Raw genomic sequence first — 24,137 nt, 5'->3', positions numbered from 1 at the left:
GCCCAGAATCAGGCATGCAACTTGCCAAGCTGGCCTGGCCCGAGGATAAATTGGCTGGAGTCTTCCAATGAAGTAATGTTGTGTTCATCCAGTACGGTTTTTCATTCACAATTTGCATCAGATAGAGAGAAAAATGTACCAAATAAATGTTTGCCTTCAAATAGCAAATAATTGCAAAGTATGCAAATTAACTGCACACATTGGCTGTTTTCATGTGATGCACACATTTTCCCAGGCACGATCCAGGGCTTGCTGCTGCTCGCTACTAGTATGTTCAAAGGCCTGTCTTGAATTTAAGAACATTACAATAGATTACAATAGCAGCATTGATATAACTAAATCTAACAAAAGTATATATGGTTATTATAAAACTAAAATGAAAACATTTAACTCGAAAAATTATTATGCAATTCAAATCTGGAAACCCTGAGTTCATATTTTGACATGAATACATTTCAATTTCATATTGTCAGTGCAATATGAATACACAATATGATTATGAATACATTGCATTCGGGCAGTGCAGAGTCTGATCAATCATATTCAGCAGTAATGATGACTAGCTAAATCTAATAAAACGCTTATATAACGCCTGAAACGTTTTGATATCTTGACATTGAATACATCACAATTGTATTCAGCAGTATTGATATGACTAAAATTTAAAATATGACTATAAAACTAAAAACGATAACATTTTCTGAAACTAGCCTCATTTTCTAAATGAGGAGATTACTATGTACACTATGACTAACTACACCAAGTTTGGGGGACGCTTTTGTTTTATCCCCATACATGCCATAAGCAAAAAGTATGATTGTTTTTTGTTGGTTGGAGGTCTGGTAAGCTACTCCAGTCATGGTTGGTTGTGAAAGACCGGGACCATTCTTGCTGCCACCCCTGTAGTAGCCAGTCGGGAATGATCGGGGACTTTTCCTCATGTCCTCGAAAATGCTCAAATTTAAAAAACAAACGAATTTGATATCAAACAAGCTAGGACGCTGGAAATGGTCGTCGCTTTAATTTGGTTGTAGGTTAACTTTAGGTTGATTTTGGATGGGCATTGCGGAAGGCTGTGAAGCAGATGTGGTAGAATTCTGGCTTTCAGCATTGACCAGAGATGCCCACCATGCACCAACCAAGGTTGTCAGCTTTATTGTCATCAATTTTCAGACGATTTGACGCAAAACTGAAGGAGGAGATGTATTGTTCTGGCCCAAGTTACGATCAACGAGAGCAATCCAGTAATAAAATTCAAAATTCCCGCGCTCACAACATTTGCATTAATTATGGCGGCCAACCAATCGCGCTTCGCTAGTATCGATCAGCCAACTTCTCCCCTTGATTATGGAATTAATAAACTGATATATGATGTCACATTATTGTATCTCTTCAAAAATAATCTATCTGACATAAAACTGATGATAGTTTTGATTGGCGTAATTTCGCTAGAAAAAGGCTTCTTTACCGACTGTCCAAGCGGCCATACAGCGGGCAAGATCCCCAGGTGACTACGGCCTATACATTTATACTACAGTTGTTGTGTATGTAGGTCACCTGGAGATGAGGTTTTTCGCAATTGTTGATTTTTCGACAAAAAACACCGCAAATAGGGCCAGAAAAAATCTATCTCCTCCCTCAGTTTTGCTTCAAATCGTCTGAAAATTCATCACAATAAAGCTGACGACCTTCCCCACAATTCCTTGGGAACAGATTTTGGAATTTCCCGATCGTTGATTTTTAAAAGATTTTTGATTATTTTTTACCCCCCTTTTTTTCACAAAAAGGGGCGCTGCACCCCCCACAAAGCACCCCCGACGCTGAATGTTAAACGCGCACACCCTCCAACAAACAAAAACTACCCCCCAAATTTCGTTAAGATCCATGGTGAAATGCCTGAGTTCTGAGGGGAACAAAATTTCACACCAAATCTGCCAGACTGAAAATAAGGGTAGTCTGGCGACGACCAATTACCGATATCATGAAAATATCACTTTTCCAACATACTGTGAAACGTGAAATTTTTGTGGCTGGTTATTTTCGCGGATTAGCAAAAATTCCTTATTTAGTTTTACGCTACTTATTTTGGCGGATCAGACAACATCTTTCAATAAACTCCATTTAAAATTCCAATTTTGCGGATTACTGACACCCGCAAAAATAGCCAAATTAGAAATACCGCGAAAATTTCCAGTTTTACAGTATCAAATTTCCAAGTCTCAAGACCATACATTTTTTTCTCCAAAAACAACCTATGAATAAATGGCATTTGACCCGAGTCCTCTTGCACAGTTTTGGTACAATATTTAAGAAACAAAGTTAATTCAAAATGCAACACGAGAAATAATTCCCATTAATTTCATCTACGTGTCACTATTGAGACAAGTGTTCAAGTTATGGTTCACATATATGGATGGGCCACCTGATATACACTGTGTCTGGCATTGGACGGCTTAGGCAGAATCGAACCGCCGAGCATGCTCTGAAAAAACATAGCGATTGAAATTTGTCGCCAATTCATCTGCAGAAAAATAATTGCGACTAACATGCAATGTGCATCTACATGTTGTTGCAGTTGGCCTGATGATATCCTCCCCCTCGAGTGAGTTGAAATCCACCTTCAGATCATCGACCAGACAGTCAGAGGATGTCCAGAATATCAGGAACTGTTTCAATTTATCCGACACCAATCCAGAAATATACTTTTCCAGATACTCTACAATCCTCACCTCGATGTCATACAGATAAGGAAAATCCTTAACACTGCTATCCTCCTTCTTCAGCATCGTAGACACTTTGTCTCCTGTGGGCCGCAAAGACTCCTTCAGGTCTCTGAAGGCATCGGAGGAGATCCCCTCCCACAAATAGGGGTAACAGGTCATTCCACTCTTGAGCTCTAACAGGGCCCAAAACCGACTGTAGTATAGGTGGCACTTGGCCACACTCAAAAACAATGACTTCATTGTTTCAGCAGTAGGTCTCAACCGCAGGTTAAACAATGATAAAATTGAAATAACCTGGAACAGGTTATCATCTTGCTTAAGAGATGATGGATCGTTTAACATTCTTGACATGAAATTGGCCTGTGTGTCAGGCATCGAGCGCAGAAGTGATTCTGTGAAGAAGACGTCGTTAAAGTCAGATGAATAAATAGCTGCAAGGACAGCAATAGAGGACGTAGGAGGGAAGTTAACATGCAAAATAAAACCATGGGAAATTATTCTGCCAATTGCTGAGAACACACCGCTGCCCATATAACGGTGGTCTACCTTAGGCACACGGTCATCCCCACCTTCGAAGTAGACTTCCAGGGCCTCCCGGCAGAAGATTGTAAATAACTCGCGACAGACGCCATCAAGATCTTCCGCTACTTCCTCCCCTTCAAAAACTACCCGCAGCCGCTGATGAACTATATTCGGTTCAGCTGTATAGAGAGCTAGCATGTTTTGCACCACAAGATCCCGTTTCATGTGAATCGTCCTCTCAGCTCCAAGAAGCCGATGGATATCTTGAGCTCTGGACTTTAGGTCTTTGAGATCTGAAATTATATTGAATGATCTGAAATGACAGTATACATTACACACATTGATCTGAAATTATATTGAATGATCTGAAATGACAGTATACATTAATACACACATTGACGCTTTAGCAGCCACGCCCAATTACACAACAAAAGGTGCCAAGGCTGTTTTGCTATAGATGTGCATTAGAGTTTATGCCAGATGTGCATTAGAGTTTATGCCAAGTGTTAAATTCTAATGAAAAAAATACAGTGTTACGTTTTCAAGATCACGCTGAAAACATGTACCGAGGTCAGAGCCTTGCTCTGACATCATTTTGATAACATGTTTTTGCCAGGAAGGAAAGTTGTTTATATGCAAATGACGTTGTTCAGGGTGCTCGTCAGCCGAGGCCTCGATAAGTTCATGGTTTTATAGCTTTTTTTTTGTTGGCCCACTATCATTTGGCCATGTCTATACCATAGCTTCAATGTTGGAGGTGTGTTAGGCATGCAGGCAATTTGGTCATACCTTTTTTTTGGAAAGTAGGGCCACGGTCAGCAATTTCCTCTTGAATCATTTCTTCATCATCAGAATCGTCAGAAAGTTCCTGTGGTAGAAAATAACTGTATTCAGCAACTCACTCTTAAGTGAACTCAAACATGAACATATTATTAGTTTAAAAGGCAAACTGCAGAATAAAATGAATACAAATCCACACGAAAGTGATTTCTGAGGCATCTGACTACAACCTCATGATGGTCTTCGGCTTGGAAACTGTAAATCGACAAGCGTGTAGTTTCTACTAGAGATGGCGGATGCCTCTATTACGCATGCGCTAGTCATTAAGATTAGTTACAAACACTAAGAGCAGGTGGCGCTAGCTTACATCTCCCTTTTTTTTTTTTTGTGAAACAATAACAATAACAAATTATTATATTGTAGCCCTCACTTTCACCTATTAAGATTGTCACTGTCCTTACTTTCACTCAATACCTAATTCACATCTGTTCAATAAGTCTTGTTGGAGGCTTGCTGATTCTAGCAGAACGCCTTGTAATCTGAGGACTACTAGTACTCTGAGGACTACTTGAGAGAAGTCCTGGAACAACCTGGGCAGTTTCCTGAACCTGAGAGTCTACCACAGCTGGCAGTGAATTTGTTGACAATTTATCAACTTGGTTGAAGATACTGGCATAAGATTCATCCGACAGCCCTGTTTGTTCCTGAACATACAATTCCTTTGTTTTCAGTAGGTGTCTTCTATTTCTCCTATACACCTTCCCTTGTTCTGTTACAATCTCATAAGACCTGGGAGCTACCTCCCTTACAATTTTTGCCTTGATGTTCCATTCCTTACTATTTGGCGGAAACCTGAGACGAACAACATCACCAGATACTAATGGGACCAAATCTTTGGCAGATTTGTCATACTGAGCTTTTTGTTGAACTTTGAGAGATTTCATATTTTCACCCAGTTGCGAGTCTTGCTCAGTTTTGTTGACTCTTGGTACTCTTGTTTTCAACTGTCTGTTAAACAGGAGTTCAGCTGGGGATTTTCCACATTTCAGGGGTGCTGACCTATATTGCAATAGTGCCAGTTCTGGGTCTTGACCACTCTCAATAGCTTTCTTTAGCAACCTCTTAACAATCTGAACACCCTTTTCAGATTTCCCATTACTCTGGGGATATACTGGTGATGAAGTTATGTGTTTAAATCCATAGTGACCTGCAAATTCCCTGAACTCGAAGCTGGCATACTGTGGTCCATTATCTGTGACTACAATCTTGGGAATACCATGTCTACTGAAGATAGACTTCAGATGTCTAATCACGGATGGTGAACTGGTTGAGCTGAGTTTTACAACTTCAGGGAAATTTGAGTGGTAGTCAATGACCAATAGGTAATCTTTGTTACCCAACTCAAATAGATCAGAGCCAATTCTTTCCCATGGCCCAATTTGATCATACGTCACCTTCAGGTTTTCTTTCTGTTGCTTGTACTTGAACTTCTGACAAATGCTACATTCTGATGTTATTCTGTCTATATCCTCAGCCATTCTGGGCCAAAAAAGACTGTTTCTAGCCAGGGATTTAATTTTCTCTGTCCCCAAGTGCCCTTCATGAAGGCGGCCTAACATTTCTTGTCTCATGCTGGTAGGAATAATAATCCTGTTTCCCTTAAATAGAATACCATTGATCATTGTCAACTCATGTCTATAAGGAAAATATGCACTGGCTGACCCTTTGGCCCAGACTGTCTTTTCAAGATTACTAGTGACAACTGTCAAGACTGGGTCACTTGCTGTGGCTTCTGCAATTTTGTCTAATTGCTCCTCACTGGCTGAGATATTGGAATACACCATATTTATGTGATGTTTAACCTCATTACTCAAATCATCTGTTTTACCAGTCTGAGAGTAACCTGCCCTTGACAGTGTGTCAGGTATGTACAAAAATTTACCCGGAGTGTAGACAAATTCCACATCATACCTTTGGATTTTGATCATGAGCCTCTGCACTCGAGCTGGCATGTCATTTAGGCTCTTTTGTGAGATCGGAATGAGAGGCTTATGATCTGTTTCCAATTGAACAGTTGGGAGACCATAGATATATTCATCAAATCTCTGGCATGCATAAGCCAATCCCAGGCACTCTTTCTCAATCTGTGCATAGCGTTCCTCTGCCGGGGTCATTGACCTAGCGGCATAGGCAACTGGGCGCCAATTTGCGTCATGTTTTTGGAGCAACACTGCTCCGATGCCATTTTTTGAGGCATCTGCACTGACCTTTGTGTCACGTTTAGCATCAAAATAGGCCAGTACTGGGCTCTTGATCAGACAGTTTTTCAAATCAGCCCATTCTTTTTCATGTTCAGGGCCCCAGGACCATTCATTTTTGTCCTGTAGCAGAGACCGGAGTGACTGATTGCGCTGGGAGAGACCTGGTATGAATTTACCTACATAATTAAACACACCTAACAGTCTCTGTAGTGACTTTTTGTCTTGTGGGCGTGGCATTTTTGTAATTGCCTCAACTCTTTCAGCCATTGGCTCAATGCCATTTTCTGAGTACCGGTCACCTACAAATGAGAGACTTGTCTGACAGATGAGACATTTTTCATGATTGAGTTTCAGGTGGTACATCTTGATTCTTTCCATTACTTTTCTTAACCTTTCATCATGTTCTTCTTTGGTATTTCCCCAAACCAGTATGTCGTCTATGACTACTTTTACCCCATCCAGACCTTCCAACACTTTTTCCATAGCTGCTTGGAAGACCTCAGGAGCAGAACACAGGCCAAATGGAAGCCTTTTGAAGGAGAACCTTCCAAAAGGGGTATTCATGCAACAAAGTTTGACACTTTCTTTACTTAAGGGGATTTGCCAAAAACCTTGAGATAAGTCTAGCTTGGAAAAGTACTTAGCCCCTGCCATTTCACTGGAAATATCTTCCCTTGTTGGAAGATAGTGATGCTCTCTTTTGATACATTTGTTTAAATCTTTAGGATCCATGCATATTCTGAGCTTGCCATTGGGTTTTTTTATCACTACCATTGAGTTAACCCAGTCTGTGGGCTCCTCAGTGTGCTGAAGTACACCCAATTTGACCATTCTAAAAAGTTCTTCACGAACATCAGGTTTTATCGGCATGGGTACCTTTCTTGGGGCATGTATCACAGGCTCAGAGCCTTCCTTAAGCTTGATATCATACTCAAATGGTAATGTACCAATCTCATCATTTCTACAATCACTCTCGTCATGCTGTACAACCTGGAGGACTGGCGTCCTTCTTATCAGATCTAAGTGCTCACAGGCCTTGCAACCCAGCAATGATTTGCCCTCAGGCACAATCACAAACAAAATTTGGAATCTTTTATTCCTATGCTTAATGTTTAGTCTACAAACACCTTGGTTTGGGATTGCAGTGCCATTGTAAGCAGTTAGATTTACATTGTTGTGAAAAACCTTGGGTTTGTTTTTTAAAGTCTTGAAATCCGCGGAGGTGATCAGGTTGGCCTTGGCTCCTGTGTCCAACACCATTGGCAGTACCATATCGTTCACCACTAGTGGTACTGTCCACAAGTCCTTCACATTGATGGAATCAACTGATTGTCCCTTTGAGACAACATCTCCGGTTGTGACTTTGTCTCCGGTTGTGACCTCCTCTCCGGATGTTAGTTTGTCTCCGGTGGTGACTTCGACTGAATTGATGGGTTTTTCCTCAACTGTTTCATCCTTGACGGTGTCTTTGGTTGTGACTACAGCAATTGGGTCAGTGACAACATCATCTGTGATGACATTGTCCTGGTTTGTGACATGAACTGTGCCAATGAATAGGTCATCTAGTCCAATATCATTATCAAAGAACTCTCCCTGTGATTGTTGTACCAACGACACGTTTGGTGCACCACGACTTGACGTTTTGCAGAATTTAGCAAAATGATTTGGCTTAGAACACTTCATGCAATCTTTGCCGTAAGCTGGACAGTGTTCTTTTGAATGTTCATGAACTGTGCCACACCTTGTACATGCACCAGTTCCAGGTCCTGGGCCTCTGGCAGGTTTTTGCTTTGAACCACCAGCGCCCCCTTTACCATGCTTTTGACCCTGGGTGCGTGACGTTGAATAAGTTTTCGACTTTGGAGTTCCGTGCCAACTTGATTTCTTCTTCGACACGAAAGCGACAGATGCAGCATCAGCTGATGATGCACCGACAGTGTCCAATGCTTTAACATGCCGACGTGCTGCCTCTACACTATGACAGACCGAAACTGACTTGGCCAATGTTAGTTCAGGTTCTCTGAGCAGTCTTTCTCTAGTTTTAGCATCAGTAATACCAAATACAATTTGGTCACGTAACATCGAATCATGCAGATTCTCGAATGCACACGTTTTGGCCTTCAGTCTCAAATCTGTGTAAAATGTGTCGAAATTTTCTCCCTGCTTTTGCAATCTGCTTCTGAATATGTACCGTTCGTACGTCTCGTTCTTTTTAGGCGAGCAATACTTTTCGAACTCATCACATACTTTTTTGAACACTTTTTTGTCGTCATTTGACAGTTCGAATGTGTTGTACAAATCAGTTGCAGCCTGACCGGCCACCGTAAGCAGAACAGCAATTTTGCGAGGATCACCAAACTTATCCGCTTCAATCGCCAACATGTAAAGATCTAGTCTTTGTTTGAAGACCTTCCAGTTGTGGTCTACATTCCCATCTAGGGATAGCGGGTCTGGTTGTTTGATGGCATCCATTGGTTTTGATTATTTTTAACCCCACTTCTGGTACCATGTAAATCGACAAGCGTGTACTTTCTACTAGAGATGGCGGATGCCTCTATTACGCATGCGCTAGTCATTAAGATTAGTTACAAACACTAAGAGCAGGTGGCGCTAGCTTACAGAAACCACCGAAACCGCAGGTCGAGGGGGTTTGTGCATTTTCTGCTAATGAGGTTTCCAGGGGTGTACACAACTTGGTAACAATATAGTAGCCACTATTCAAACGATTGAGATGACTCCTTTACAACTTATAAGCAAAAAGTCTTAAGTACAGACGCGCTTCTGGCTACTACATGTACATGTAACACACCTTTTTCACCTAACGCATAAAAATCAGGTAAGAGCTACATATATAGCAGATGCACATCAACTACTCACCATTTTTTCTGGTGAAGTTACCATAAGACTAGTGTTGGCTGTGATACCAAAATCAGCAAGCGTTCCTGGACCACGAATGATGGGTTGGCGAGCAATGGAAAGCTCAACTTTCTCAAATCCCAGTGAGCCCTCAACAAAATGAAAAAGATGCTGAAAAACAATTCAAACATAGATAAGAATTTTTTAGGGAAGTAGCTCTTTTCTCCGAAGGGTTAACTACTCTTTTCCTGCTATTCAGGATCTTCTGCAGTTCTAGAGCAATATGTCGATTGCAAGGCCATCGCAATTCTGCCAACTTTGATTTATGAACGTTGGCAAAATGTAATGGCGTGCCTAATAATGAAGTAGTTTGACAGTCAGTTTGACAGTCAGTGGGTAGAGGTCTTCATATTGATTCATGAAAAAAATCTGATAGAGATGTATCAGTACTAAGGCAAAAGCACTTTTCAATTTTTCGGTTTCAGTTTTGGACCCCTTGTGACCAAGTCAAGATTCGTATCAGACATCACGAGAGATTACTTTGTTTCGATAATGACTAGCAAATGTGCAGAAACCCTGCATAACTTGTCAGTTTTTCTTTATAAGAGTAGGGGTAGGAGACTCGAATTCAAATTAAATTTGTATTGAGATTTACATTATTTTTGTTTCTGTCATCTTGAGTTATATTTTACCACATATATTAATCTGTATCAATGTAAGCGGCCGAGGCGTTAGATCATTAATAAAGTTTAAGTTAAGTTTAAGTTCTTTTGTCAGGGGTCAACTTTATCATTTGGTTGCACAAATGATTTAAGTTCATTGCAGTATCTGAGAACATCCAAATTACTTATTTTAATTATGAATATTTACCAAAATTTTGTCCGAATCAACAAATCTTCTTTTCAGGACCTTATCACACCTGATAGTTACACAAAAACCATCCACAGGCTCCTCTCCCACCATCTCCAATTTCTGCTTTTTGATCTGAAAAATGTGTTTCAATTAGGAAACTCATAAGTATAGTCTTATTGTAGGAAAACATGTATACAACAAACCCAGCATGACTACCAAAAAGGAGTGTGCACCTCAGTGTCCGCGTAGATTTTTTATAGCCAATTTTGCAGGCAGGGCCAGAAGGGAGCAGCTTCAATCCACATCCCTTTTTGCGGGGTAAAAAATTAATTTAGGGCATTTGCAGGAAATTTCAAAGGTTATTCTGAAGATAGGGTGCAAGGTCACACACCACCTTTGGATTCACCTTTCTATCAATACACAATTCGGTCCCTCAGCACGAACCAAAAACTTTCGTCTCAGTGTTCACATGACCTAGTATAAAAACTTTCAGGTACATGGCCTGTGGGGTTAAGAAATGTGCCACTGTTTTCCAGGCGACAGATATTCGGATATTATTACCATGATTATGCCGAGCCAAAAAGTATAAAGGTTCCGTAAGTGGGAGCAGTGCTGCAATTGGTCCTAGCATAAATACGTACTTGCTCTCTTTCCTCTTTTTCAGATTCTCTCTTCCTCCTTCGTCGCAGCCTTTCCATCTGCATGTTTTCTCGTGCAGTACTCCTTATCCTTGCCTGAAATAGTATTAGATGAGAAATGGCAGAGATGTCTAGGTACACTAAAAAAATAATTCTCAAAAGTGGCCACTAATAAAAAGGAAATTTGTAGCCCAGAGGCACAGACAACTAGATCTACGTAATAAAATGCTCGTGGGTTCGAGGCCCAGCCAGTGCCACTCCTTACTCTTAACAGGTTTAAAATTGCCAAGTGCAGCACAGTTCAGTGTAAGTGTTCATTGGTTTCTGCAAAAATATTTTGGAGTAGGATGTAAGATTAGATTTAGGACAAATGTAAGCACTTGACTGTTGTGCAGTCAAAATAATGTACTTATGTTCATTATTTGCAGAAGAAATTCTTCTGACTGCAGAATTGTCAGGCAATACAGGCCAAAGACTGTCTTGAGGAAACAGATATCAAATGTTTATATGAATACTCCACGAGCTTTATTATAATTACTTACCCTTTCTTGATCAGCGACTAGGCTTTGCATAAATTCAGCATCCTGCTGCAAACGAAGTTGATTAGCTTCGCTTTGTGGACGACTCTACAAGAAGAAATGCAATTAATGATAACCACTCACAGATTATATTTCTGGAATTAGCACTCGACTGGCAAGTTTCTGTTCTAAAATTGAGACTGGGATGGTGAAGCTAAGATATAGACCTAGCCTGATCTGCTTTAGCCAATGGTTTGGGGAGGGGGGGTTAGACCTTCAACAAGCAGACTAGATTTTAGTAAGGAGACCCAACAGCGTGATGTTGCTGTTAATTTAAATTACATCACACACCAATTTTCCAACTTTTCCATCTAATGGCAATGCATGTTAATTCAGTGCTGGATAACACATGTAATATTGCTGCAAGTAATAGTACAGTAGAACCTCTCTATTAAGGACACCCTCGGGACTGACAAATACTGTCCTTAATAGAGAGGTGTCCTGATTTAGGTCAGATTGAATGGAAACGACCAATTTGGGACCAAAACTAGTGTACTTTATAGAGAGGTTGTCCTTAATAGAGAGGTGTCCGCTAAGGGAGGTTCCACTGTACTTCATTGGCTAGCTTCATAAGTCAAACATCTCGGGTGTCCATGGTTTTTACGAACTTCCGGTGCACGCATTTCACCCTTTTTTGCCACTTTGTAAATAATTTCGTAAGAGATAATTGCCTGAAGTCTTTTGCATTAGATTCCAGAAGCTCATAGCATATCATAATTTTTTAAGGTTCTTTTCAAAGAAGGTAAACTTTCATAGAAAATCCCCTACCCCCAGACCATCCTCGACCCTCCCCAGATCTCTAACACGCACAGAGAATGCTTGAGTAACAAAATTCATTTGGTTCACAACTAGCCCATCAGAGATTTATGTCATAAACATCCTTGGAACAGGACAATTGCAACAGCCGATGGTACCCCCTGATACATGACATAGATCTACGTCGTTGGGCACCGATCGTCAAAGACATGGATCTATGTCATTGGGCACCCAAGGTGATAATATGTTATTACTATAAATAATAAAGCCTATTTTCAAACAGGAAATTGCTGTTCCTCTTTTTAGCTCACCTCTTAGCAGAGGTGAGCTTATCCCATACCGTGGCGTCCGTCGTCCGTCGTCGTCGTCGTCGTCGTCGTCGTCGTCGTCGTCGTCGTCGTCGTCGTCGTCGTCGTCGTCGTCCGTCGTCCGTTAGCAGGGCACGTTTCGTAACTGTTAGAGCTATTGAGTTGAAACTTGGTACACATGTACCCTTATGTAATGACACCTGGGAGACCAAGTTTCGGTCCGATTCGTTTCATGGTTTGGCCACCAGGGGGCCAAACGTTAAAAGTGAAAATATGCAATATCTCCCTTAATAGTAGTCGGGAAATTTTGAAAAAAATATGGTAGGTACTTCTAGCAAAGGTGCATCATATATCCTCCGGGTTTTTGATTTGACCTCCTTTTCAAGGTCACAGAGGTCAAATGGTGTAAATTAGCCGTTAGGATGTAACGATGGCACGTTTCTAAACTGCAATGACTATTGATACCAAATTTGGTACACATTTACCCCTTAGTCAGGTGATCTCAGGGACCAAAGTTTGGTCCAATATGATTCACCACTTGACCACCAGGGGGCAAAATCCAAAAACCTTAAAAATGTGATTATTCCTTAACTTCTTGCCCGATTGCCACCAATTTGATATCATGGGTACATCTAACCACCATACAGTATATGTCACACAGGTTTTTAATTTGACCTTCTTGTCAAGGTCACAGAGGTCAAATGGCGTAAATTCGCCGTCAGGCCGTTACTATGGCACGTTTCTTAACTGCAATGACTATTGATCACAAATTAAGTACACATGTACCCCTTGGTCAGGTGATCTCAGGTACCGAAGTTTGGTGCGATCTGATTTGCCGTTTGGCCTCCAGGGAGGGGGCCAAATCCTAAATTCTTCAAAATGCCATTATTCCTAGTAATGACTTGCCCGATTGGCACCAATTTTATATCATAGGTACATCTAATTCTAACAACCATTCAATGTGTCACCGGGGTCTTCTTTGATTTGACCTACTTTTCAAGGTCACAGAGGTCGAATGTACTGTAAATTGGCCATTTTGGGGAAATTGTAATTGCTTGGACCTACATCAAACCTAACACTACATGACACAAGACCATGCTCTTTATCCATCTTTCCTCCACATGAGGTGAGCACAATGGCCCTGGCCATTTCATTTCATGTATGTATGATGTATGTATCTGTACCTCAGCGACATGCCACACTTTACACTGTCTACTATGGTTACGTATTTGTGGACACAAAATGATTTTTTTACATCAAGTCTTCGATGCTGCATTTGATTTGTTTTGTATTTCTGCTCATTAGCACCAATGCATCAGCTCATGACATTTAAAGGTAATCCACTTCAAACTGGCAACATGCACAGGTAATAACACACAATACATACCTGCTCATTGATGACCACAGTATCATCAAGACTTTCATCAGGGCCAACCATCACATCAACCATTTTTACCTGAAAAGATGTAACTTCCATTAGATGTTGATACATGTACCGGTAGTACACATTATTTGGGAACAAGCACAGAAACTGCAATAACATACGATGTCAAGGTATTTCTCAATGTAAAAATGGGCATGCAGAAATAAATAAATGCACTTTGATGGGTCTCAGAAAATCGGGACCAGTGACATGGTCAAACCTTGGCACCCTTAAGTCAGTAGACTTCTTCAGGTAATGATACCTCCCATAAGTGCCACAAAAAAAGGTATTTGAAATTTGTAGGAATAATATCATGAATCATCAGCAGTGCTAGAAGCCTTTTATAAAAATATGATGACAAACAGGCCATTAATTGGGATTTATTTCATCAGACTCTTTAGTTTTTACATAACACTCTTTAACCAAACAACTGGATTGTGGATTGGGTCAGGAAACAACCTCTACTTACATGTACATGCAAAAAAGAAAAATTCCAAAATAAATGTAAGTTATATCGTACCGCATTGTCCCTTAGAGTGTTGTTGGTTGAGCCCTCAGCAGCATTGTTTGTCAAAGATGAACTGCCAGCAAGAGCAGAATGACCTGCGTGCTGAAAGGTGAAAACAAAAAAATACATGTAATAGACAATATCATAAAAAACCGAGTAAGGTGTCTACATGTACATATCAAATTAGAAGAGTTTTGTACTATAAACGTGACACCGTGAAATTTTAGATTTTTAACTTTGGAAATCTGGGAATGTAGTATTATGATCACAGATATTGTATAAAAATTTTTCAAAGATGGCAGCATAAAGCCCAGAAGTATTTATCGTATAGATGTAAGGTCATGTTGCATTACAGGGAGCCGCTGTGGACTAGTGCCTCAATCGTTGCTAGCGGTCAAAAATCCCTATTTTGAAATCAACAGTCGGTGTGAGACCTTTGGCCGGTCTCTTTGTCTAACTTGTAGTTACTCTACCCCGATTCATAAATATTAAAAATACATCTGGGCATATTGCCCAAAGCTACCATAATGCATCAAGTTTCAGCTGTTTATCACCAGCAGTTGCGAAATGTGCTCCGCTAGCGGACACTGCCGGCAGACAGCGGATAACACTGTATCATTATAAGCTCCCCACTGGTAAGCTAACAATCAGCAAAGAATAGGATAGGTTTTAGGGGACTTCTATTGCAGTTATAACAATGTCATTTTATACCACAAGACTTACAGTGATCAAAATGTATCTTGATCGATCAGTAAAGGCAATAATAATGGTCATGCTAAGTGAACCGAAGGACTGGATTTCAACAATACAGAGGTGGAGAACTTTTTTAAAAAAACCAAGTACACACCTCGAGCGTTGGCCTATTGACGTTGTCGTTCTCAGTGTCACCTGACGGACCGGCGGCCACTGGTGGTTGATATGGTGTATTGCCAACCGTTTCTTGGTCGTTCTCTACGTCTGACTCAGGGGGATCAATGTTAACCGCCTCGTCAACAACCTGCAAGAGAGATGTAGATAATGCATGCATGTGACGATAGCGTCAGACACACCTCCATCTGCAGTCAGTATGACACTCTAAAAACTATTTTATTTTTATGTCCATATATGTTTGCAAAACATGCTTTGGGTGTATAGTATTTAAAACCATTTCAAAGTAAAACCTTTTTTACAAAGTAAAACCTTTTCAGGCCCTGAAAGTTTGTGATTGTATGGACTCTAGCGCAGAGACAAGGCAGGGCTTGGAATAATCAAATTTTGTTGATTTTAGGTAACCATTGGGGTTATGATAGTGTTGTGCGAACAGATGACGACGAACACCAAAATATCAGCTACCTTCAATGTTAGCTAAAAGTACAAACCTCACGAACATTCGGATGCCTGAGTATAATTCGTCTTGCAGGAACACGTGGCTGGAAAAGAAACTATAATGTTTACGCAATAGCCCATCAACTAAGCACACTGACAGTGATAATCTTACTGAATAATTATAGTTTTAAAGAGGGACTATAGGCAGGAGCAGCGGTGCTAATTTGGCCATCTTCAGGTGACTAAATAAACAGAGGGCCCTGGGTGATGTCAGATTCAACACTAAATACATTCTATGTACAAGCGTGAATCATTTCGACGAACTGTGAGATGTGAGAGACCCCTATTAGTATTGGCGACTTTGTGTTACTTTATCTTGCCAATTCAGCTGCTGCCAATACTGTCCCTTTAAATGTTCAAAAAGGATGCACAGCCTTTACAATTTTGTCACTACATATAACACCCCACCCACACTGTTAAACCTTGTTGTAATCAATAAAAAAACTTCCTTTGATAAGATACATGTACCGTGTCAGACTGAGTATTTGACTACATTCTCATACTTGCTATTTACTAAAATATAGAGAAGGATTTTACACTATGGAACAATCATTGAAGAGAAGTACATACCGTAATATTTGGTGCAGAAAAGTCGTCATCATCACTCAAAGGCAAATTCACATCCGTCACAACAGGAGCAAGTTCCGGGAGCCCATCCTCTAGGTCATCTGCCGCCACATCTGGATCTGTTGGCACGAGGTCTGCAGGCTGAGGCTGATTAGCGATGTCATTGTCAACAACCTACAATAATGATGTTGAAATTGCGTACATACAAGTACTGAAGTATAATACATTGTTTCTTGTTTATCAACAATTTTAATCGGGATGTCAGTTACCTTGGAGGAATTATAGTTCACCTGCTTGAAAACAAAAAATAGTCAAGATGAAATGACATACAATTGTACATGTATGTTGTATGTTTTTTATGTGACCGTAAACCCAACAGGAATCATCATCAAAGTTTGGCAATAGTTATCAAAATACTGAGACTAATCTCCAGCACTCACCTCTAATCTCTCATCTGGCACAACATATATGCATTTCTTTGTGCACAATTTGTGCAATGCATATGCGGAGATTTCACCCACAAATTCGCTCAGTTCCGAAATCGGATTGGCAACCATTATAATGAAATGGCGGCCCTGGAGTCGTGGGCAGTGCTGCACCAACAGATCCCGCACCCCTTGATCATCGAGATCACTTTTAACAGAGACTGAATGAACCCCATCCTCATTTCGAAGACGGCCTATAAATAGAATTCAGTAGTTGTATGTTAATTCATAGCACTGGCCTAATAAAACGTTTTTGAGCCTTGACCTGGCTGAATAATTAGTTTGTTTCTGTTGTTATGCTACACTAAAAAAAGTCTGTCAGGCACGATCAAGAGACAAAAGTAATCATTCTTCTTATTCTCTATGAGTCCATAATTTATCTTTACTAAGATCAATACAAGGCCGGTCGGCAACCAATTTCATATTGCAGCGCATACGTACCTAAACCGGACAAACCAAACTTTTCAATCACCTTCCACGAGGGTACCTTTGCAGACAGCTCCTGAAGAACAATGAATTTAAGGCGGTAGTTTGCCACAGGTCTACCACGCTGTCTCTTAGCTTTTTGGGTACCGGTACTATGTCGCTTCCCTGTAACTGGCAAGGTTTGCCCAGTCCTATTTTGATTAAACCTGCAATGGAGAAGAGCTGAATTTTCAATAGGCTCTTTCGTAGATGATTGGCAGAGCCAGCCTTACTATAGCAAATGCATTTACAGTCATAGGCTAACTCGGAAAGAGTCCAAATAAAGTTCCATTCAAACTTGGTACATGTGATTGGACACCAATATAAAAACGAGATGGGCATTTGCCATTTGGATTGTGAAAAAAATTGATGCAACTGTGACTTTTTCCCATTTTTCTGCAGCCAAACAATAGAATGATTAAAATTTTTAATCCTTACCATGGTATTGTTCAGGACACTCCCCAGGCCACGCCATGCGAGGAGTGTGGTCAGGGCCTTCTATGAAAGAGCCTATCGGTAGGCCCTATTAGCCTATTGCATGCCCGGCCCCCTAAGCTAAGGCCATCTCTCCGCAACTTGCGCATTTTTATTAGGGACACACACGGCACAACGACTTATCAGTAGCGTGGGTTTCGTAACGTGTCATGTGTGAGGTGGATTTTCAAGGATAAAGAGTAGTAGGCCTATGATGAATATTATGAAATCAATATCAATGCTTGTATGGCTTACAATACGCAGTGCATACAATACATTGTAGTACATGTGATGGATACGCTTACCATCTTGGTCTTGCACGTACATTATCATGTAGGCCTACATCATGACATCACCACATCATGGCTGTCACTTCAAAAGTTACCAGAAGGCCTATACAGATATACGTACAACTGATGCTTACCTAGCTGCTATGGAATTTACAAATGAATTCCGATTGCCGCTTATCTGATCAGTAACCGCTTTGTTTAGGGCATTCACTTGTAATAACAGCGGCACAGATGGTGAAGTTTCTGACATCTTGCTCGGTCTAAAGATGCCGCCCAGCTGTCGTCTAACCACGTGGTTTGGTGCAGGATGATACGATGGTTTTCATTGGTCTGTCACTCTTAGATTTAGTGCGTGGTATAATTCAGATTTAATGGTCACCCTAATTCATGAAATGCGGGGTTCTGATTGGCTGTCTGCTATTACGAATATAGTCGTGGGTCTAAAACGATTATAGTCGTGGGTTGATTCATTTATGTCGTGGTATAATTCAGATTTAATGGTCACCATAATTCATGAAATGCGGGGGTCTGATTGGCTGTCTACTATTATGAATATAGTCGTGGTATAAATCTGATTTATCCCGACCCTTAATTCAGATATTTGTCCACTCCCGCCAGCCATATACGAGGGGGGAAATTGATGACATATTATTGGTACTGTGCGTTTCTTAATTGCTTATACCTTTGAACGTAGTTTTTGCATGTCTTACATGATGTCGGTTTCTCTTCCTCTTTAATTTCTATTTGTAATATCGCGTTGTAATGCACTAGTGTTTGTAATGCACCCCTTGTACTGTATTGTACCTACGAGTACGAAATAAACATATATATAAACATTGATTTTGAGAAAACGTCGTTTTTGTCTTCGGGTTCTAATGCATTATTCAGTTGGCATTCCATGTTCAATTAATTTTCCAGCAAAGAGAAAATTAGATAATGACAAATGAACTACAGCAAACAGAAGACAATGCACACATACATACAAGGAATTAATATTGGAAAATGGGTCATTTTTGGCATGTAACACTTTTTGGCCCAGTTTGTGACATACGACCAACTCCATGACACGTTCCTCGGGTTTTTACATCATTTTCACTAATGTTTTTAATGCTAAGTTCCTTGAATGAAAATGCCTAATCTATTTCATCGTAGGCATGGTAGGTGGAGATATTTTCTGCACAGAAATTTGTATAGTTTTGATAATTTATGTCATTGGTGTCTCATACTCATAGGTGAACTACATTTAAAATGATTCTGGTTGATAGGGTGAACCAAACATTAGTCAGCCAGCCTGCTATAAGACATACACACTGAGTGAATACATATTTAAAGGTTTTGTGCAACTGTACTGTATTATCAATATGTAGTAACTCACAGAGTATACCGCATCATAGGGTGTATACAAAACCAAGACCTAAGACCTAAGATCCCCCGAAGTACAAAACTAAGACCCAGGTACAAAACTAAGATCCCCGAGGTACAAAACTAAGACCCGGGGAGGCCAATTCCAAACTAAAATTTTGAAGAAAAATATCAGAGTCTTAGTTTTGTACATCAGGGGATCTTAGTTTTGTACGTACAAAACTAAGATCCCCGAGGTACAAAACTAAGACCCAATTCCAAACTAAAATTTTGAAGAAAAATATCAGAGTCTTAGTTTTGTACATCAGGGGATCTTAGTTTTGTACGCTGGACCATTGACTTTGGCTGGATTGCCAGCAGGAACAGCTGCTGGTATGGCCAAAGGGCCAGGATTTCCAGTAACGTGAGGAACAGAGTCTCTGAAAAGAAAATTTGGTTCGATAATACTGGTGTAACCTTGACTATAGAAGGGAAAGTTTGGTTTTTTAAAGAAAACTCATCACTCAGTCACTATCGCTACCACTTCCATTTCCAAGGGGCGTAGCTAGCTTTTTGGTCTTGGGGCAAAAGGCTCTCTGGGCGGGCAAAATGACCCTTTTCGACATCTTTCGGCCAATATCACGGTCAAAAACACATATTTTGGTGAAGCCTGGAAATAGGGTGCTGGTCAAGGACATTGTCAGGCACCAAATTGTGATTTAAGAGGCTTTGACAGGTACACAATTTGCCAAAACACCTCTGCGGGGTGCATATTTGTGTTGGCCGAAAAACCTTTTTTTCAGAAGCCCAAAAACCTTTCCAAGGAGTGTACTATATGTACTCATGTCTCATTTAGTAAGACTCTCCTTTTTTCAATGCAAATAATTCTCCTCCTCATGTTCGGGATGAGCTCCTTGAACATATCTGCAGTCATCCCCACCAAAGTTGGACGATCAACATCATTACCTGTAATTGAGAATTAGGATAGATTTATACCAGTTCTTGTTTGGATCAGATTAAATATCAGCACGTGCTCCAAACCAGTTTTGTCTTGCAACAATTATTAACCACCAGTGTCGAGTCCTTCACTAACTTCCTGAGGTTGACAGGCAGCATCACGAAAACGTAATTTTTCATTTGGTTTATCATGTGATCAGATCAGAATACTAACCAACCTGTTCTATCTACATTAGCCTATACCGCAAGGTAACACACTCATCATCAACGGAGTTCTTATATACATCAAGCCCATGGCAGTCTCTTTCTTGGCCCAGACAGATCGCAAGCCAAGACTTGCAGTCCTGGATGCGAAAACCATGGACATGCTCGTCAAAAGAATCTGCCATGTAGAGTTTGCCACAAATGATCCATTGCCCACGACAATGCAATATATAAACAACTTTCATGAACAGTGGAATATTTTCCTCATGGAGCAGATCCACGACAATAAATTTCCCCGATGAATAAGTGTTGTGATCCATGGTAATCTGTTTGACACGCATGATTGATTCCTTCAAATCCGCTGATGTTAAAAGTGGCAAAATTTCCCTCCGCACTACAGGGGGAGTTGTCCCAACTCAGTGTTCGAAACTCCAGCAGTTGATAAATAGTTCTTTCCCAAAAAATCTCTCGAGTGAAGCTGCCACGATTGGTAGAGCTGGTGCCTCATGGCAAGGGTTTTGCGTGGGTTCCTATAATTGCACATTACACCAGCAATTCTCTTGAAGTACCGGTGCTTCCCTACAGTGAACTAGAATGATTTAGTACTACTAGTTTGTACCCATTTGTGAATATTTTTCAAAAATGTCCACATCATTTGGGACTCTGGAGGGCTAACTATTGATTTTGGACATTTTCTGCTCGCAGGGCATAGTGTATTTCTCCTAGATGAAATATGGTCAGGTTATTACTGTTTTGTGTCCATCTACTCATGTGCCAAGAATGAATGAGCAGTACTCAGAATCTAGGACTTACATGTATCGACAAGGGGACGAAAAAATGAACGAGAAAAAAATTCGTGCAGTCCCTATATTATTGTTAGTCTTTACTGCACCCCCTGACTGGACTCTCAGCAACTTTCACAAATTTCTCAAAATACACTCTGTAAGTGTAACGTTATCAAATCATACATATGTAGACTTATTATCTGAACAGATTTTCTACAGCCTCCAGAGTCACAAACGATGTGGATGTCTGATAGGTGTAAGGAATAAAATAGTCTCCATACTACAGACATTACTTCACGTGTATTGCTAATACTATTTTCAAAATATTTAAGAAAAGTCTTTAAATTTTCACTTTTGAACAAACTGATGTAGTATTGTTAGTAGTAGTAAGGGCATTTGGATTGAGTACGGTACCATTACCACACCAGTATGATATGAAATATATGAAACACTATGAACTTAAAACTAAACCACATTTTAAATTGGACTCATTTGACTCACCCTCAAAACGCATCACCCAGAGTGAACGAAGGTTTCCAAACAGTGCAATCAACCGCGGGTAGTGCATCAGGAAATGCACCTTTGGGGTGAAGTTTCTTGGGTAAAGCTTGCTATACCTTTTAAGAAATCCATCTATAAGTAATTTGAGGTAACCAAGCAAACTCTTTCGTAGAGCTGGGGCAATCACTATCTCCACAATCTCTCGGAGCTCAAGATAAAGCAGCCAATGTGGGTTCCTTGTAGGCGGCAGACCAATCGTGGAAGCGAGAAAATATGGAAACAGCCTGAAAAGGCACCACTTCTGAGAGGCCGTCCCAGGGATGGTCCCGTCCTTCAGAACAGTCTTTGGTATTTGAACTGGCTTGCATGGTTTATCTGAAGGGCCATATTGGAATGTATCAATGCAGTAATTAAGTTCATCCAGTCTCAGAATTTTGGAGGACACAAGTTCCTGCAAAAGTAGCTTCAATAATAATGGTACTACTCCTTCCAGTAGGTCATGCATAATGTCTGGCGGAAACGACATTAGAGTGTCAAAGTAGCCCAGCTCTTGGAAAGGACACTTGCCTTTCACTCCATACAACTTTGAATTCTTAGGATCCTTCAAGACCTCCTTCTGCTGCCGCAAGAGACTTTCAGAGGTTCTCAACCGTACCTTCTCCTCACAATGGAACTTATTTAACTGGCCATGTAAAACCATACAGAATCGACAAATTCGTCCAGTTGAAAACGAACAGCTGAAGCCTCCTAAGGAATGGGCAGACAAATTATCACAAGATATGGTAGCCACCCCACCATGAAGTCGATGAATGACGCTGCCTTGTTCAACAGTAATGCCTTCCACTTCAAGAATTTTCAAATCATCAATCAGAACCTTTAATACGTCTCCATAACTGTAACGCCCACTTTGAATGAGGCGATGAGGCACCAACATTAGTAAGTTAATATGCCTTAGCTGGGTCCTATACTTGGAGTTCAGATTACCCAAGACAAAGTAAAATGCACTAATTTTGTGGATTTTTTTCTGTGATCCAAGAGGATTTACAATTTGGAATTAATCGTTATACAAATGGAGTCTGATTGAATCCTTCTCCTTGAGTAGAATGTGATCCTTGCACAACTCACCATCCACATAATCAAGCAATTTGTCTTGATCAGTATTAACAGAATTAGCACCACTCCAGAAGTCACTCCAAACGTCTTCTTCGTTAAGAAGATTCTTAAGAACATCGAGGATAGGAACATACTGATAAGTTTGGGGTTTACCATTGTTATCAGAGCCAAGTGTGATCTCAACAGGTTTTACAAGGTTAAAGTGATCCGTGAAATATTTAATAACTTCATAGTCTGAAGTGACACACTCCAATGACTTGAGGAAGACATTATCATCTGACAGTAGGTCAAGGAGTTTATCATCCTCCTCAAAGTTGTAACCTTTATTTGTCAGGTGAGACTTAATCATCTTACTATAATTTCCAGAGAAGAATTTTAACAAAAATTTGAACTCCTCCATAACAGTTCTGTGGGTGTTCCGAGGAAGAGCATGCTTTTCTTGAAGCTTTATGATGAACAAACATACGTGCTCCTTGAATCCTTCAAGAGCGGCATGAAGATCAAAAGTATCCTCTCGAACAACTGGAAAATCGTCATCACCAGTATCCATAACATTATTAATATCATCAGTATCACTAGCAGGAACCATATTTTCTTCAACAGGCCTTTCGAATGAGTCTTGTTTGAATAAGTCAATGTGTTTTTTATATAGGTGCGTAACATAAGACCGATAGTTCTGGAATGGGAGATGGCATTTTCCAAATCTACATATTATGGTGAAATTTGCCTCGTGCTGATGTGCTATACCAATGTGTTGAACTAATTTCAAGAGGGTAAACTTCTGTATACCACACCCTGGGCATGTGTACAAATGATGAAGTCGTCGCTGTTGTTCATCAGCCATGATGATCTACTAATCAGTTGAGTGCTATTCAATTAACCAGTCTCGAAGTCAGACAAGAAACACGTCACCATGCAGGCAGTTCAGGAAAGTCTGAAATGAGTAATACAAGGGGACCTAAGTCTATTTTCAAAGGCCCACACCAAAAATGCGTTGCAGGCCACGATGACAAAAGACAACACACATTCACCTACGATAAATTAGTTCAATGGATTTTCAACAAAACAAAAGGGCCACCTGAGGGAAAAAAGCAAGATGATGGATTAAGGAATTGAACCCGAGGCGGAGGACCTTGGTTGAGTTACTCAACCAAGGTCCGAAGCCGAGGGTTCAATTTCTATTCTAAAATACCTCAAACTTAAAAAGATAGGCCACGAAAATAACTTGAATATGTGCGAATTTGGCAAATTCCATCCATCGCCGGCCCGGCCGGAGCGCCGGTAGCGCCGTTGTTTACATTATGTTACGGCAACGTTGCAGAAAATGAGACATGTACATTTTGTACAGCGCGCATAGGAAGTCCGCATCGGCTCGCTCAAAGTGA

General features: G+C 40.5%; 1 long non-coding RNA gene across 1 annotated transcript; it reads right to left on the bottom strand.

The window, feature by feature from the left end:
• Positions 1-20,048: 20,048 nt before the first annotated feature.
• LOC135503557 (uncharacterized) lies at positions 20,049-23,682 on the bottom strand. Its single transcript, XR_010449913.1, has 3 exons — positions 21,640-23,682; positions 20,368-20,932; positions 20,049-20,158 (listed from the first exon to the last, which is right to left on the bottom strand). It is a non-coding gene; the product is annotated as an uncharacterized LOC135503557 (long non-coding RNA).
• Positions 23,683-24,137: the final 455 nt, after the last annotated feature.

Source organism: Lineus longissimus, unplaced genomic scaffold (genome assembly GCF_910592395.1).
Source record: "Lineus longissimus unplaced genomic scaffold, tnLinLong1.2, whole genome shotgun sequence".
Taxonomy (NCBI): domain Eukaryota; kingdom Metazoa; phylum Nemertea; class Pilidiophora; order Heteronemertea; family Lineidae; genus Lineus; species Lineus longissimus.
The sequence above is the reverse complement of the archived record's forward strand: the minus strand, read 5'-3'. Positions and strand labels throughout refer to the sequence as shown.